General features: G+C 37.3%; 1 long non-coding RNA gene across 1 annotated transcript in view; it reads left to right on the forward strand.

Moving 5' to 3' along the window:
* Positions 1–422: 422 nt before the first annotated feature.
* Positions 423–14,668, forward strand: part of LOC123574057 (uncharacterized) — an 84,854-nt gene continuing 70,608 nt past the window's right edge. The window contains exon 1 of the long non-coding RNA XR_006698911.2: positions 423–484. This is a non-coding gene — a long non-coding RNA (uncharacterized lncRNA). The remainder of the gene's footprint in view (positions 485–14,668) is intronic.

Genomic DNA, 14,668 nt, shown 5'->3' on the forward strand with positions numbered 1-14,668 from the left:
CTACGAAGGCTGAGCTGTTACAGAAGAGCGATGACACGATGGGGCTGTGGGACCTTGAAAAGGTGGCGGATCAACAGATCGAGGTTCCCTGGGCTGGCAAAGGATTGCTGGAGTCATGGTACCAGAGGAAGTGAGCTGGTGTGAGAGGAGGTGGAGGCCAGAGAGTGAAATTCTTAACATGGAGACTGTAGCCACTGTGTCCTGAGTCCTCAAATCCAATTTACAGAAAGGCCTTTGACTAACAGGTAAAATCCATTAATTAATGAGAGTTTTAAAGTTTAAAAGTGCCCCCATGGCTGCAACTTCTGTTTGTTACTGTTTCCACAAGCAGAGGGCAGGCTAATAAAAATGTTACTGTATTCCTGGAAGTTAATGAATAATAAAACCACATGCCTGGAAGCAACTTCAAGAGGTCCTAGTTCAGATGATTTTACATTCTCCCACCAATTCTGAACATCTTGCGGAAGAAAATGCCACCACCCAGGTGAGTTGATCATTTGCTGCCGAACACTCTTGTTAGGGTTGTAGATTTTGTAAAACACTTCTATTGAATGAAAATCCTATGTCCTTTATTTTCTTTAGGGAAGAGAGAGAAGAGCAGGTCAACATTATTTGTTTAGTAACCCTTAACATTAGAAGGCAATTTTAAATTCGGATTTGGTGTGTGGTTTCACCTGGAAGAGAGGTAGCGAAAGACCTCTAATGGCAAGAGACAAAAAAATTGGTTAATGTGCATTGCGATGGAAATGTCCCACCCTTCATGTTAAAAAAAAAAAAAGAGAGACCTTTATGTGTCATTACAACGATAGCATGACATCTTAGCCAGAAAAACTGTGAGCCCCACATCTGAAAAAAAGATACAATTTATGTTTCCAAAACTGTAATGTCAATATATATATATTTTTAAAGTCCATACTGTTTCTGAGTTTGGAGCTGTCTCCTTGCTAATTCTTTGCATTGGCTTGAATTGTACTTGGAATTCTCTGATTGCCTGTTTGTGCCTGGGAACACAATTCTCCTTTCTGGTTTTGCAGAGATGTGGAGTAGGAGGGCTTGTTAGGGAACTTGTTACATTTTGAACCAGCTGACTCAGGTGCTCTTGAGGGGAAGTTTGTTCTGAGGAGAAACTCTATTATTATAAGGCCTTATTAGGGTTTTTAAGCCTTGGGCTTTTTGGCAGGTCAATGTGCTAAATCATTAAAAAATATGGAAAGTCAGGTAGAAAGTCTTTTCTCTTTATTTTTTAAAGCATGGAAACACGCACACCAGACAGACTAACCAGAAATCAAAGTGGAGGGAAAAACAACTGCTTCTTAGTTGTTGCTATTGCCGTTACTGTTACTGCAAACTGTTGATGGTATGTTTCTGGTTCTGATTAAAGGTAAGTAGATTTTAAAAGGAAATTCCTTTTAATAAAGGGGCCTAAATAGTCCCAAATTCAAGAGAGAAGTGAGAACAAAGATTGATTATTCTCAAACTTACCTGATTTACTGCCGCAATAGGTACCTACAGAAACATTTTCACAAAATCCTACCTGAAAAGTATGAGAAGGGAGCCGTTAGGAAGAAGTATATGATTTCAAGGTGGTATGCTTCATGTGGTGAGAAGAGGATGGGACGTGATTAGATGTGTAAAAGAGGAAGGTAAGAAGAGCTATAACAGACTAAGTTGAAAACTCATTTGAACTAGCTAAAGGGAAAATGAAACGGGAAGAAATAACTGCAACTTCCCATTCCCTGCCTCCCTACCCTGGAAACCCCTGGTAACCATCATTCTACTCTTTGCTCCTATGAGTTGAACTTTGTTAGATTTCACAATTAAGTGAAATCATGCAGTATTGGTCTTTTTGTGCCTGGTTTATTTTGCTTAGCATAATGTCCTCCAGATTAATTCACATTGTCACAATTGACAAGATCTTCTCCCTTTTAAAGGCTGAATAATACTCTATGGTGGACATATACCACATTTTCTTTATCCATTTATCTGTGGGATGGGGAGTAAGCTGTTGATCAAAGGGTACAAAGTTTCAGATAGACAAGAGGAATAGATTTTGAGATTTTATTGCACACCAGGGTGACTATTGTCAATAATAATGCATTATATAATTAAAAATAACAGAGTAAATTTCAAATGTCTTATTATAATTATAAAAAGTGACAGGAAAGCAAGGTGATAGAGATGTTAATCAGCTTGCTTTAAACATACCACATTGTATACACACTCAAAATATCACATTGTATCCCATAAATGTATACAATGATGAATTTTCTATTTTAAAAAGTGAAAAAAGGAAGAAATAATTGTGGTTGAATCTGAGGGACAAGAAATAGGGACTGGAATGACATTGGGACCAGATAGTGGCTCCCTTTTCCTCCCCTCCCCTCTCCAGCACCACATGGTCTTTTGCCTCGGTTTCTGTCTTCACTTTTACTTTCTCCCACCCACCTCACTTTCCTGTCATTGGGTGTTTGCTACTCAGCATGTGTTCAACATGGCTGCACCACTGCCCCTGAGTGCACATGTGCTGAGATGAGGGAATAGAGTAGCTAACTGACTTGCCTCTCTCACAATTCCAAATCACTGAGACAGAAATTCTGAGAGGCACCATTGTGATCTCAAGATGAGGCAGTGTCATCTGGTACAAACCAGAAGGCCAAATTTCTCCCTGTAGGAGGGGGTGGATAACGGAAGTTTTCTGAGAGGCCTGTGGGATGGGGTAACATCCCAGGTGTGATGACTTTATACTAGGTTGACTTAAATGGGGACTTTGGAAGACGTATAGTTTGCATCGTCCAGTTTTTTCGCACAACTGTGTTTCTGTTGACATGTTGAGCAATCTCTCTCCTGAGACTTGAGAGCATTTGGGGAATAGCATATATCACAGTTAATTGCTGGTTCAGGCTGGCTCTTGCCAGTGGATCACTATTCTGTCATACTCAAAAGACTGGGTGACGTGGTGTGAATTCACAGAGCTCACTGCTGGTAAACGGGGACCTGCTTGCCTTCTTCATCCCTCTTTTTCTTTAGTACAATGAATTAAAATTATTAAGTGGAGTTTATTTTTTTATCTTTGAACATATTAAAACTAATTTAGTAAATGTGTATTTAAATATATTAATTTTATTACATTTTAAAAATATTTGGGAACATTGCAGCACAAAGATTTTCAATAAATATGACCATAGGCCCAGTTAGTAGCATATTTCTATGCTAGAAGTGTGATAAACTAAAAGAAAATTTGTATTTTTGGAAAAGATTTCTTGGGAAAGATTTCTGAATTTCATAAGTAACCTGGAAACTCTTTAGTGAACGAGTGGCTGTGTATTTCTGCGTCTATTTGGATTAGTATAGTAACAAACGTGTGAAACCACATCATCTGCTGTGAGTCAAATATTGCTCTCTGGGGGCTGCAATATTTCACACATCCTCCTTTTTGAGGGTAAAAAGGGGAGGGGAGAGTTTCTCTCTTTTCTTAATAGAATATATGTTTTCATTTAATAGATTTTGGAAATAAAATTTAGGTCGTGTTTTTCTTCTCCAAGTTTAGCATGCCTTTTGGCTCACATATTTATCTTGCTAGGAAGCTTTTCAAAACTACTCCTTATTTTGAGATACCATCCTCAACTAAGAAGTAAACTGTGAAATTCTCTGTGGTTCTTTGATTTAAAACACTTGGAAGGCATTCCGTTTGTGTTTGCTTGTGTTGATATGTCTATATTTTAAACATGAAATGCTAGGTTCCATTTTCATTTAAATAGCATTTTTAAAAAAATTTTTTTGAGACAGAATCTCTGTCTTTCACCCAGGCTGGAGTGCAGTGGTGCAATCTCGGCTCTCTGAAACTTCCATCTCCCAGGTTCAAGCGATTCTTCTGCCTCAGCCTCCCTAGTAGCTGGGATTACAGGCACGTGCCACCATGCCTGGCTAATTTTTGTATTTTTAGTAGGGACGGGATTTTACCATGTTGGTCAGACTGATCTCTAGCTCCTGACCTCAAGTCATCTGCCTGCCTCGGCCTCCCAAAGTGCTGGGATTACAGGCATGAGTCACGGCACCTGGCCTAAATAACTAATTTTCTTGTGGGTGAGTTGTCAGGAGCATCTCAGTGAAGAACAGACAGGAAAGATGGCACATATTTATTTCTTCATTTTATTAATAAAGTGTTATGAAACATTAACCAAGATTAACCTATATTGGCATTATTAATATAATCCTCCTGACTATCAGCCCATTAGCAGTAATGGGTAATATCTTATAGAGATAAATGACTATAAATATGAAAGTGGATTTGAGATGATATCAGAGTCTAGGTTATAGTAAGGATTTTCATCCCTGCTCTGTTAACACCTTGATGTACAGACTTGAACAGGATACCTAATATTATGGCGAGGTTCTTCTCATTCTATCTGATGAGAGAGAGAGTATCTAGTGGCTGATCTTTTCAGGGATGGAAATCTGCAAACTGAGTCATTCACGACACACTCTAACTGTTGGTGTTAAAGACATATTGACAGAGTAGAGATGTCAGGGACGCAGGTAGGCTGGCCAGCTAGACAGATTTTCACAGTGAAGCAGTAGTTTGATGGAGTTTCCATACCCTGGGACATGGGCCTCTGATTTGAAGGCAAAACATCTTGATTTCTTTTGCCATGTCTTCTGGACTTTATCAGGCTCTTCAGGTCTGGCTCATGTTAACTAAATTAACAACAATAACAGCAAACACCTGATTTCATTAAAATAAACAAGTTCTTAATTTCCAGAGAATATGCCCTTTCAACATTCAGATATTTGTTTCTGCCATTTAGGGATCCCAGTTTCTAGAACTAAGTTACCAGCAAGAACATATTTTTAAATAGAATACTGCTTGGAGATTGTGGAATCGGAGCAAAGATAATTGGATTTGTTTAAATGATATTTCAATGATGCTGTGGTGAATTTCCCCTGCTTCTCAATTGGGCATACTTTTTCTGTGACTCATCCTCTAGATTAAGCATCTTTTTTTTTTTTTTCCCGATTCGGAGCCAGGTAAATGCTGTCAAAATCTTGGACTTTGTGTTTCCATGAATTCTACATCCCATGCAGATTGTAGCCCTTCTGCCAACACATTATTTTATTAGGCCATAGCTGTCTTTAACAGTCAATCGTATTTTCCTGTAGCTAAGTAATGTTGATTGAACTTCGGGGTTCTAAATCTCTCTCAGCCACATACTTTTAGGCCATATTTTAAGGTGGGCTTCTTCCACAGATGGCCAATTTCATGATAGTAATAACTTCTGGCCAGGCACACTGGCTCACGTCTGTAACCCTAGCACTTTGGGAGGCTGAGGCTGAGGCTGAAGAATTGCTTGGGGCCAGAAGTTTGAGACCAGCCTGGGCAACACAGTGAGATCTTGACTCTAACAAAAATAAAAATAAATAAATAAATAAATAAATAAATAAATTAGCAGGGCATGGGGGCATACATCTGTAGTCCTAGCTACTCAGGAGGCTGAAGTGGAAGGAGGATCTCTTGAGCTCAGTAGGTTGAGGCTGCAGTGAGCTATGATCACTCCATTGCACTCCAGCTTGGGCAACAGAGCAAGACTCTGTCTCTAAATAATAATAATAATAATAATAATAATAATAATAATTACCCTTTTTGTAGCCTATAATATACCACCAGGCTCATGTTATCTTTGTTAGTTTTCAGACTGTGTATTATAATATCTATTTTTGAAGTAAGAAAATTGACACTCAAAGAGTTAAAAGGACTTGCTTTTTGTTACACAGCTTGAAGGGCACTGAGTTGGGATTGATTGACTGATTGATTTTTTTTTTTTTTTTTGAGATAAGGTCTTTCTCTGTCATCCAGGCTAGAATGCAGTGGAGCCATCTCAGCTCACTGCAACCTCTCCTTCCTGTGCTCAAGAGATCCTCCCACCTCAGCCTCCTGAGTAGCTGGGACCACAGGTGTGCACAACATACCCAGCTAATTTTTATATTTTTTATAGAGATGGAGTTTCTCTATGTTGATTAGGCTGGTCTCAAACTCCTCAGCTCAAGCAGTCTGCCCGCCTCAGTCTCCCAAAGTGCTCAGATTATAGGCATCAGCCACTATGCCTGTCCCCAAGTTAGGATTTAAGACCAGTTCTGCCTGACTCAAAGCTTGTACCTTCTAATGTTGACCCCTCCTACTTTTACTTTCAGGGGATAACTAATATCTAAGTTTTCAGAGAACTCTACTTTCCCCTTGTATCCTGATTATAGTAGAAAAATCTATATTTTGGTATGTAATGCAGAGTATTTGTACCAATGTGACAGAAGTTCTATATGTCTAACATTTATTTAGCATTTAATATGTAACAGATATTATTGAATATGCTTAACAAGCATATTTTCATGAACTGCCAGGGACAATTGTTTGAAGTTGATAGTATTATTATTAACAACATAGAGTTGAGAAGATTGAGTCACGGAAAAATTAAATAACTTCTTATAGTGACACAAGTTGTGACTCAAACTTATGCTGTCTGCCTAGTTTTGAGCTCTTACCTAGTATACTATACTGCCTCTTTGGTTAACAGAAACTTTAGATCTGAAGTCCAAAGATTGTATTGCCTGCCTTGTGTGGACATAGAAGGTTTGTTTAATAAAATCGATAGGTACTTCAAGCTAGATTCAGTGCCATGATACAATAATAAATAAGACTTTTCTTTTAAAAATGTTGTAGACATGTAAGTGACATAACCATAACACAAAGTGATAAGCAAGGAGCTATATGGTGCCGGGAGAATACAGATGAGGAGGAAATTAATTCTGCCTCAGGGATGGGAATGAGAGGGCACTACACGGAGGAAATGAGAAGTGATGAGTAAGGTAAGTCCTAAAGTAGAAGTAGGACACAGGCAGAGGAAAGGGAATGGGAAAGAGAAACATCGTATTAGGCAGCAGCAACAGGCCTGGAGGCAAGAAAACACAGGGCTTGTTACAGAAGGAATTGAGGGATGTTGCTGGAGCAACCAGAAGGTGCTATTGTGGGTCTGGAAAATAAGGCCAGACAGTCAGACTGGGACCAGATTTTCAAGAGCCTTTTGTGCCTGGAGTTTGGATGTTGCTGGCAATGGAGAGCCATGGAGAGTTTTGAGCAACACGGTAACACGATTAGCTCAGATGTGTGTGGAGAATGGGAGTTGAAGGGAAGCAAAGACTGTGATTTAGAAGAGCAGTTTTATAATAATACAGGCAGGAATAAAGGATGAGGGTGTAGTCTAGAAAAGGAGCAATGGATATGAAGATTGCTAAAGCAGAATCTAAAGGAAATAGTGGCTGATTAGATAAAGCCAGGGAGCCAAGGATGACCTTGTGATTTTCAACTTGGGCAATAGAATGAATGTTGATTTTCTTAACCAGTATTGGCAATTTAAGATGAGGAGCATTTTGGTAATGGGGTCTAGTTATTGTTGTTTGTTTTTTGACATATTTTATTTTCAAATATCACTTAAACATTTCTAAGTTGTTAATGTAAGTTTTAATTTGTAGGGTCTAACTTTTTCCCCAATATAACATTTTCTTTTTAATCAAAATACTTCTAGAAACTGATAATTTAATTGATCAGACTTTTATTGAGTATCTACCATGTATTTGACTGCAACAGCTATTCAGTCTTTAGAAGAAACAAAGGCAATTGTCAGAGTCGAGAATCCTTAGTTGTTCTCTGGCCAACTTGTGATTTTGAAAGAATATTACAATACATACTCAATGTCTACATACTAAGTAAAAAGTCCCTCCTATTTGGACTGCATAATTGGTATTTCTCATAATGTCAACTACTTGAAGACTAATTTATTCTTCTTTAGACTACTCATTTTTATGTTCAGAGGGTTTTCTTTTCAAACTTACCTAAGAATTTACTTCCAGTAATTTATTTTTCCCATAGTTGTTGGCATAATCCTGATTTGCACACTAGGATCAACATATAACAAAAACTGGACTTTAGAGACTAGAAGAAAAATTCTGACAATGAGAAAAAGGCACTTCCTTTAATCCTCTATTTTCTGATTTTTGAACTATTTATGGATACTCTGATCTAAGGAAACATTTATTGCAAACATGTAACAGACTGTATTGATTCAGGAGCCAAACAAAGTAGCATTTGGTGAATAAGATATCTTGTTTTTTTTTTTTTTTTTTTTTTTTTTGAGATGGAGTCTTGCTGTGTCGCCCGGGCTGGAGTGCAGTGGCCGGATCTCAGCTCACTGCAAGCTCCGCCTCCTGGGTTTTACGCCATTCTCCTGCCTCAGCCTCCCGAGTAGCTGGGACTACAGGCGCCCGCCACCTCGCCCGGCTAGTTTTTTGTATTTTTAGTAGAGACGGGGTTTCACCGTGTTAGCCAGGATGGTCTCGATCTCCTGACCTCGTGACCCACCCGTCTTGGCCTCCCAAAGTGCTGGGATTACAGGCTTGAGCCACCGCGCCCGGCCAAGATATCACAGTTCTGTCAAGTGAGCCCAGGCACAGGATTTGAAGACAGAAAAGACTATGTTTGGATCATACAGTTTAGGATCATTGCTGATTTATTAAAAACGGTCCTTTCGCATTCCACAGGTGGAAGAAAGCTAAAGCACAGCCTTCTTGTTTGTGCTGGGTGGCTGCTAACATATGCCATCAGAGCAGGTGGACTGGCAGGATCAGAGACAGACCAGGGGAAGGCAGTGGCGGGCCAGTGTGCCCTTCCCTCCCCAGGAATTTGAAAAATTTTACTTTGATGACCTCTAACTGTGACTATAGTCCATGTCCCTTCCAAACGTGGGGATATTTTTTGGCTTCACTGTGTGTGTGGTGTGTATGTGTGTGTGTGTGTGTGTGTGTGTGTGTGTGAGATAAGGATCAGTAGTCAAATTCTTTCTTTTCTGACCTATATGATAAACAGAACAACAGTGATATTTATTGCATTCTTGGACTGACAATCCATGAAGTTCTGAGAAAAAAAGCTAAGCTTTAAGTATACAATTTAATGGCTGGTAGTATATTCACAGATATGTACAACCATTACCACCTTCAATTTTAGAACATTTTGACCACATCAAAATACAGTATGTATCCTTTAGCTGTCAGCACCATATTCTCTCTACTCCCATCTCCCAATCCCTAAGCAACCACTATTCTACTTTCTGACTCATAAATGTGTCTATTCTGGACATTTCATATAAATGGCATCATATAATATGTAGTCTTTTGTGACTGGCTTATTTCATTTAATACATTTTCAAGGTTGATCTGTGTTGTGGCATGTATGAGTATTTAATTCCTTTTTATAGCTGATTATTATGACATTGTATGCTTATACCACATTTTGTTTAGCTATTCACCAGCTAACAGACAATTGGATTGTTTCTACTTTTTGTCTGAGACAAATAATGCTACTACCACATTTGTGAACAATTTTCTGTGTGGACATTTGTTTTTCATTTCTCTAGGGTGTATACCTAGGAGTGGAATTGCTGGATCATATCTTTCTTTAACTATTTGAGAAAATGCCAACATTTTCCAAAGCAGCTGCAATATTTTGCATTTCCACTAACAGTTTATAAGCATTCCAGTTTCTCCACATTCTCTCCAGCATTTGCTACAATCTGACTTTTTGATTATAGCCATTCTAGTGGATATGAAGACATTATCTTATTAGGATTTGACTTGTATTTCCCTAATTACTAATGATAACAAGCATCATTTCCTGTGCTTATTATTTGTGTATCTTCTTTGGAAAAATAGCTTTACCCATTTTTAATTTGGGTCACTTGAGTGACAAAAATTCTTTCTGCATTTTAGATACAAATCCCTTATTAGATATGTGATTTGCAATTTTTTTTTTTTTTTTTTTTTTTTTTTTTTTTTTTTTACCATTCTGTGGATTGTCTTTTCACTTCTATAGAAGAGAGTTTGGAAAATGATGGTATTAGAGCCTAATGTTAGCCCGCATTTTTTTTAAAATCCAAAATGTGGGGAACAGGTAACGCATGATAATTTATAAGAGGGCAGAATCTGTTAGTGGTATAATCAAGGAATGTATCACATAATAAACATGTCATAATTGGAAGGGCCCTTGGTGTGAACACTTGGACTACCAGGACCTCATTGGTAGGCAGATGAAGAGGATGAAGCCAGAGCCAGGATGAATTAGTGCCAAGGGAAGTGATCAGGCTAGATAACTGGTTTAGTCCTTTAGGAATGTGTCTCAGACACCAAAGGAGTCTTGGCCCCAAATAGCATGTGTGTTCATTTGGGCTGGTCTGAAGGAAGAGGTATAGGAACACAACTTTCTGTTAGAGTTGGCACTTGAAGTCAAGAGGGTGGCAACAACATGGTTCCTAATGTTGTATCTTGAAACTTGATCTAAGACATGCCTGAAGCTGGCCTCAGGACCTCCCTGGCTCCTGTTACTGCATTAGCTGTTGTGTCTTTCATTGGCAAAACACAACTCTACGTATCTCCTTCCCATGCTCTGTTTCTTGTCTCCTGGACTGATCCTGGTGTTCTGTTCTGTTTCTGCAGGATCATATTTTCTGCCCCTTCCATGTCAGTGTCTTTATCTTGCTGATGCCTTATGGCAGCTGTGAGATAAGCAAGAAATACAAGAGTATTTTGTGAATCCAAATCTGTACTTTGAGTTTCCTTAAATTAAATTAAGGTACATGGGAATTCATTAATTAGGCAATTTATTTTTTATCTCTTACAGTGGAGGTGAATTTTGATTCTTATCCAAGCAGAGTACAACTGACTTTAGGTCAGTTATACTTAATTAATTAGAATTTAATTTACATTAATTTATTAACTTATCTTAATTTAAACATAAGTTATTTTAATTTCTCCCTAATGAGAAGAATTAATTACTAAAGAGTAAGAATTGTGTCAAATAGGATTAATCTTTGGAAGACTGCAAACAACTATAAAACACAGATATTTTTCTGATGCCCCGTCACCACCAGGAAGAGATTTTTGCTCCACTTGGATGACATCTCCCCAGTTGAGAACGCATACTTTATGTCTTGATGTGTAACATCTGACTTGGTCTCTTGACTTAGAAAGATATCAGGTTATGGAATGACTTTAGGGATTGACATTGGCATTTAAATTTGTCACAGAGCAGCCCCGAAGTGACACAATTTCCAACCTTCTGGCAGGCTTCTCCAGGAATGGACCCGGTAATTCATTCAATTAATCAATACACACTTACTTTCAATGAGCACCTATCATTACTGCACCATGAAGGTAGTACTATCTACACCAGGTACATGTGCCATGGAAGTAGTGGGGATACAAAGATGAATAAGATAATACAATTTACTGGCAAAGATACACTTGAAAGCTGGCATTTAAAATATAATCTTCCCAGTTTAATGCTAAAGTTATTATGGGAACGTTGAATAGGGATGCCCTCATAGCAGGTGAGTGGGAGAGTTGTTAAGGGAGGCTTCCTGGAGAAGTGGACACCATCAACACCATCAGAAAGACTTCATGGACTACTTGTCCAGAATCAGACCGAGGAGCTCACCTCGTCTGGTCCCACTCCTGAGATTAGGAAGGGGAAATGTCAGGTTTGCAGGGCAAGAAGTGGGAAGCATGTTGCTTCCAGCATATTTTACTGTTAGCTGAATAGTGCAATGTATGTTTGTATTGTATATAATGTATATATATAATGTGTGTGTATATAGAGTAGTGAATATACATATATATTTTCTACTCTTCTCCTTTCCTATCGTCCTGTCCTCAGCCCCACTTCAACTAAAAGTAAGCAGTATTAACTATCTGGTGGTTGTTTTTTTAAAATATATTTTTTGCCACTACAAACAATGTTACAACAAATTCCCTTTTATATTGTTTTTTCTTCAAAAAATGTTACTTTTCTGATTACAAAATAATTGATGTTTATTATAGAAGCACTGGAAAACTTTAAAAAAAGGATAATGAAGAAAATGACAAAGAAGGAAAAAAATCAACCACAGCCTACCCTCCAGAAATATACTCTTTCCATGTTTAGGTGGCTATTTCAGTTTTTCTCTATGCAAATACAAGTGTGTACTTGCATACGTACACACATTCTTTTTTTATTAATATGACATTGGGATCATGCCATGTGGGCTGCTTTGAAACATTTGTCTCTCAGTTGATGTATTGTCAGTATCTGCCATATCACTAAAGAATCCTCTGTATTTAAAAATTCTTAATTGACCGGGCATGATGGTCTGTACCTGTGATCCCAGGTACTCAGGCGGCTAAGGCTGAAGGATTTCATGAGCTCAGGAATTTGAGGCTGCAGTGAGCTATGTTCACACCACTGCACTCCAGCCTGGGCGAGAGTGAGACCCTGTCTCTAAAAAAATAAAATTATTATTTCATTTAAAAATAAAATTATTATTTCTTCTTTTTTTATTTGAAAATAAAATTCATATTTTTTCCCTCTTATTATGAAAATTATACATACTTATTATGTAGGTCTATCTACATGGGTGTGTGTGTAAAATACAGATTGTTTTTGTGTGTACATATGTACTAATTTTAGGTTAGATTTCCACTTTAAAATTTTTAGTATAATTAATTTTGCATATAGGTAACAGAAGTGAGGTCATATGGCAATACTACTCAGTAAATTGCATTTTTTATTAGACGATACAGCTTGTACAAGTCAGTTTATACAGACCTATTTTTAAATGGCTGTATGGTAGTACATTATTTATTAATCAATTTCTTTTCAATTGATTACCAACTAGTAATTCGGCATCAATGGACGGACATTTTAATTATTAACAAATCTTTTTTCCTTATAAAGAGTGCCAAATGAATAACTGATTAAACATCTTTTGGCATTAATGACAGCATTTGAATTGGAGTAATCCTTAGAAGTTTCTTGTTTAATTTTTTTTTTTTTTGAGTCAGAGTCTCACTCTGTCACCCAGGCTGAAGTGCAGTGGCATTATCACTGCAGCCTTGAACTCCTGGGCTCAAGAGATCCTCCTGCCTCAACTTCCCGAGCAGTTAGGACTATAGGTGTGTGCCACCACACGTGGATAATTATTTTTTACTTTTAACATTTTTGTGGAGATGAGGTCTCGCTATGTTGCCCAGGCTACTGTATGATTTTTAGGATGTTTGTTTTCTTGTAGATTAAAACTTCGTCTTACTTATGTTTGTTGTAACATGTCACAAAGTACCTGGCACATGGTAAGTGCTCAAACCATGCTGTGAGCATTTTCTAAAGAATAAATGTAGAAGTTTAGAATTTTTGAATTAAATCTTCCTTATTTAAGGTTTCTTTCCTTCCTCCTCTTGTTTCACTTTACTTAAAACTTTCAATATTAAGAAGAAAAAAATAGGAGACAGAGGAACCACAAAAATGAATGTTTATTCCTTATAGTTTCCGTGCCTCACAGAAAAAATACAATCACGATTTTTATTAAATATTTCTCAAAAATCATCAAAACATACCATGTGTTAGATTGATTTTTAGGGATCTAAATTGACTAAGTATAATTAATAAACATTATCTCATTTTTGGCAAATCAGTAAAAATTTCAACTTTTAGTCAAGTGCTGCCATAGATTATAATTATACGATTATAATTATATATATATATATTCGTTCAAACTAAACTTTCCTTAGATGAGAGGTGTTTGACCCTCTAGCAATTGTAAAGTGCAGGCAGCTGCAGCAAAGACAGAAGCCAGTTTCATGGTTAGCAGTAAAAAAAGGAGCATCAAAGTAACAGGGGAGCCTGGTATGATGCTATGCACCCTGTTGGCAGTCAATAAATTCTTGCTGACTACTGACTATTACAAGTTTTTTAAGCCTATGTGGGGTGATGGGGGCAAGAAAAAAAATGGTCCCAGGACAAATGCTGTTAGAAGGGGCCATTTCTGACAAAACTTGAACCAAGAGAGAAGTTCCTCGACAGTATAAATGAGGGGTTTCCAACCACGAGCCATTCTGCTCCGATAATGCCTGGAATCACATCACCAGGAATAGCTAAGTTGTTAAGGAAGACCTAATGGAGTTTGCTATTTATAAATTACACATTTGCTCAATGCTTTTTTCAAATTATTTAACCAACATGACATTGCATCAGGGATTTGACCTAAATCATAGTCATAACTGCATTTTCTTTTGGAGAAAGTTGGGACTTGTTTTCTCCTTTCACAAGGTGTTGATGTCCTAAGAGGTCACCTTCAGTGTTACAGGTGATAAATTATAGCAAAAACATTCAAATACATTGTTTTGCATAATGTGGTGTACCTTTCCTTAGATAAAGAAAATGCTTTTTATAACACCACCAATGTATACTCTGTTTGCATACAAATAAAGGTCTTTATAAGATTTTAATTAAAATGCATTGTACTTATTTATTAAAGGTTTTCATAAAATGTAATTTTTATAATCAAAATCATAAAGATGCATGCTTGAAGCATTCCTATACAGGTTTAAGATGGGAATAATGAAAGGTGGCTTATAAACTGGTGCATTTTCAGAAAAATATATCACTATGCCAAAATATGTTAGTCAGAGTTCTTTGATGAATGGCTTTCATAATTATGATGACTGTGAAAGAGAAAAACTAATGAAAACATCTACTCTCTTTTGGTTAAAAAAAATTAACTTCTTTTTCCCCAGTAAAAGTAGAGACACTTTAGATTTTAGG

Source organism: Macaca fascicularis, chromosome 1 (genome assembly GCF_037993035.2).
Source record: "Macaca fascicularis isolate 582-1 chromosome 1, T2T-MFA8v1.1".
NCBI classification, from domain to species: domain Eukaryota; kingdom Metazoa; phylum Chordata; class Mammalia; order Primates; family Cercopithecidae; genus Macaca; species Macaca fascicularis.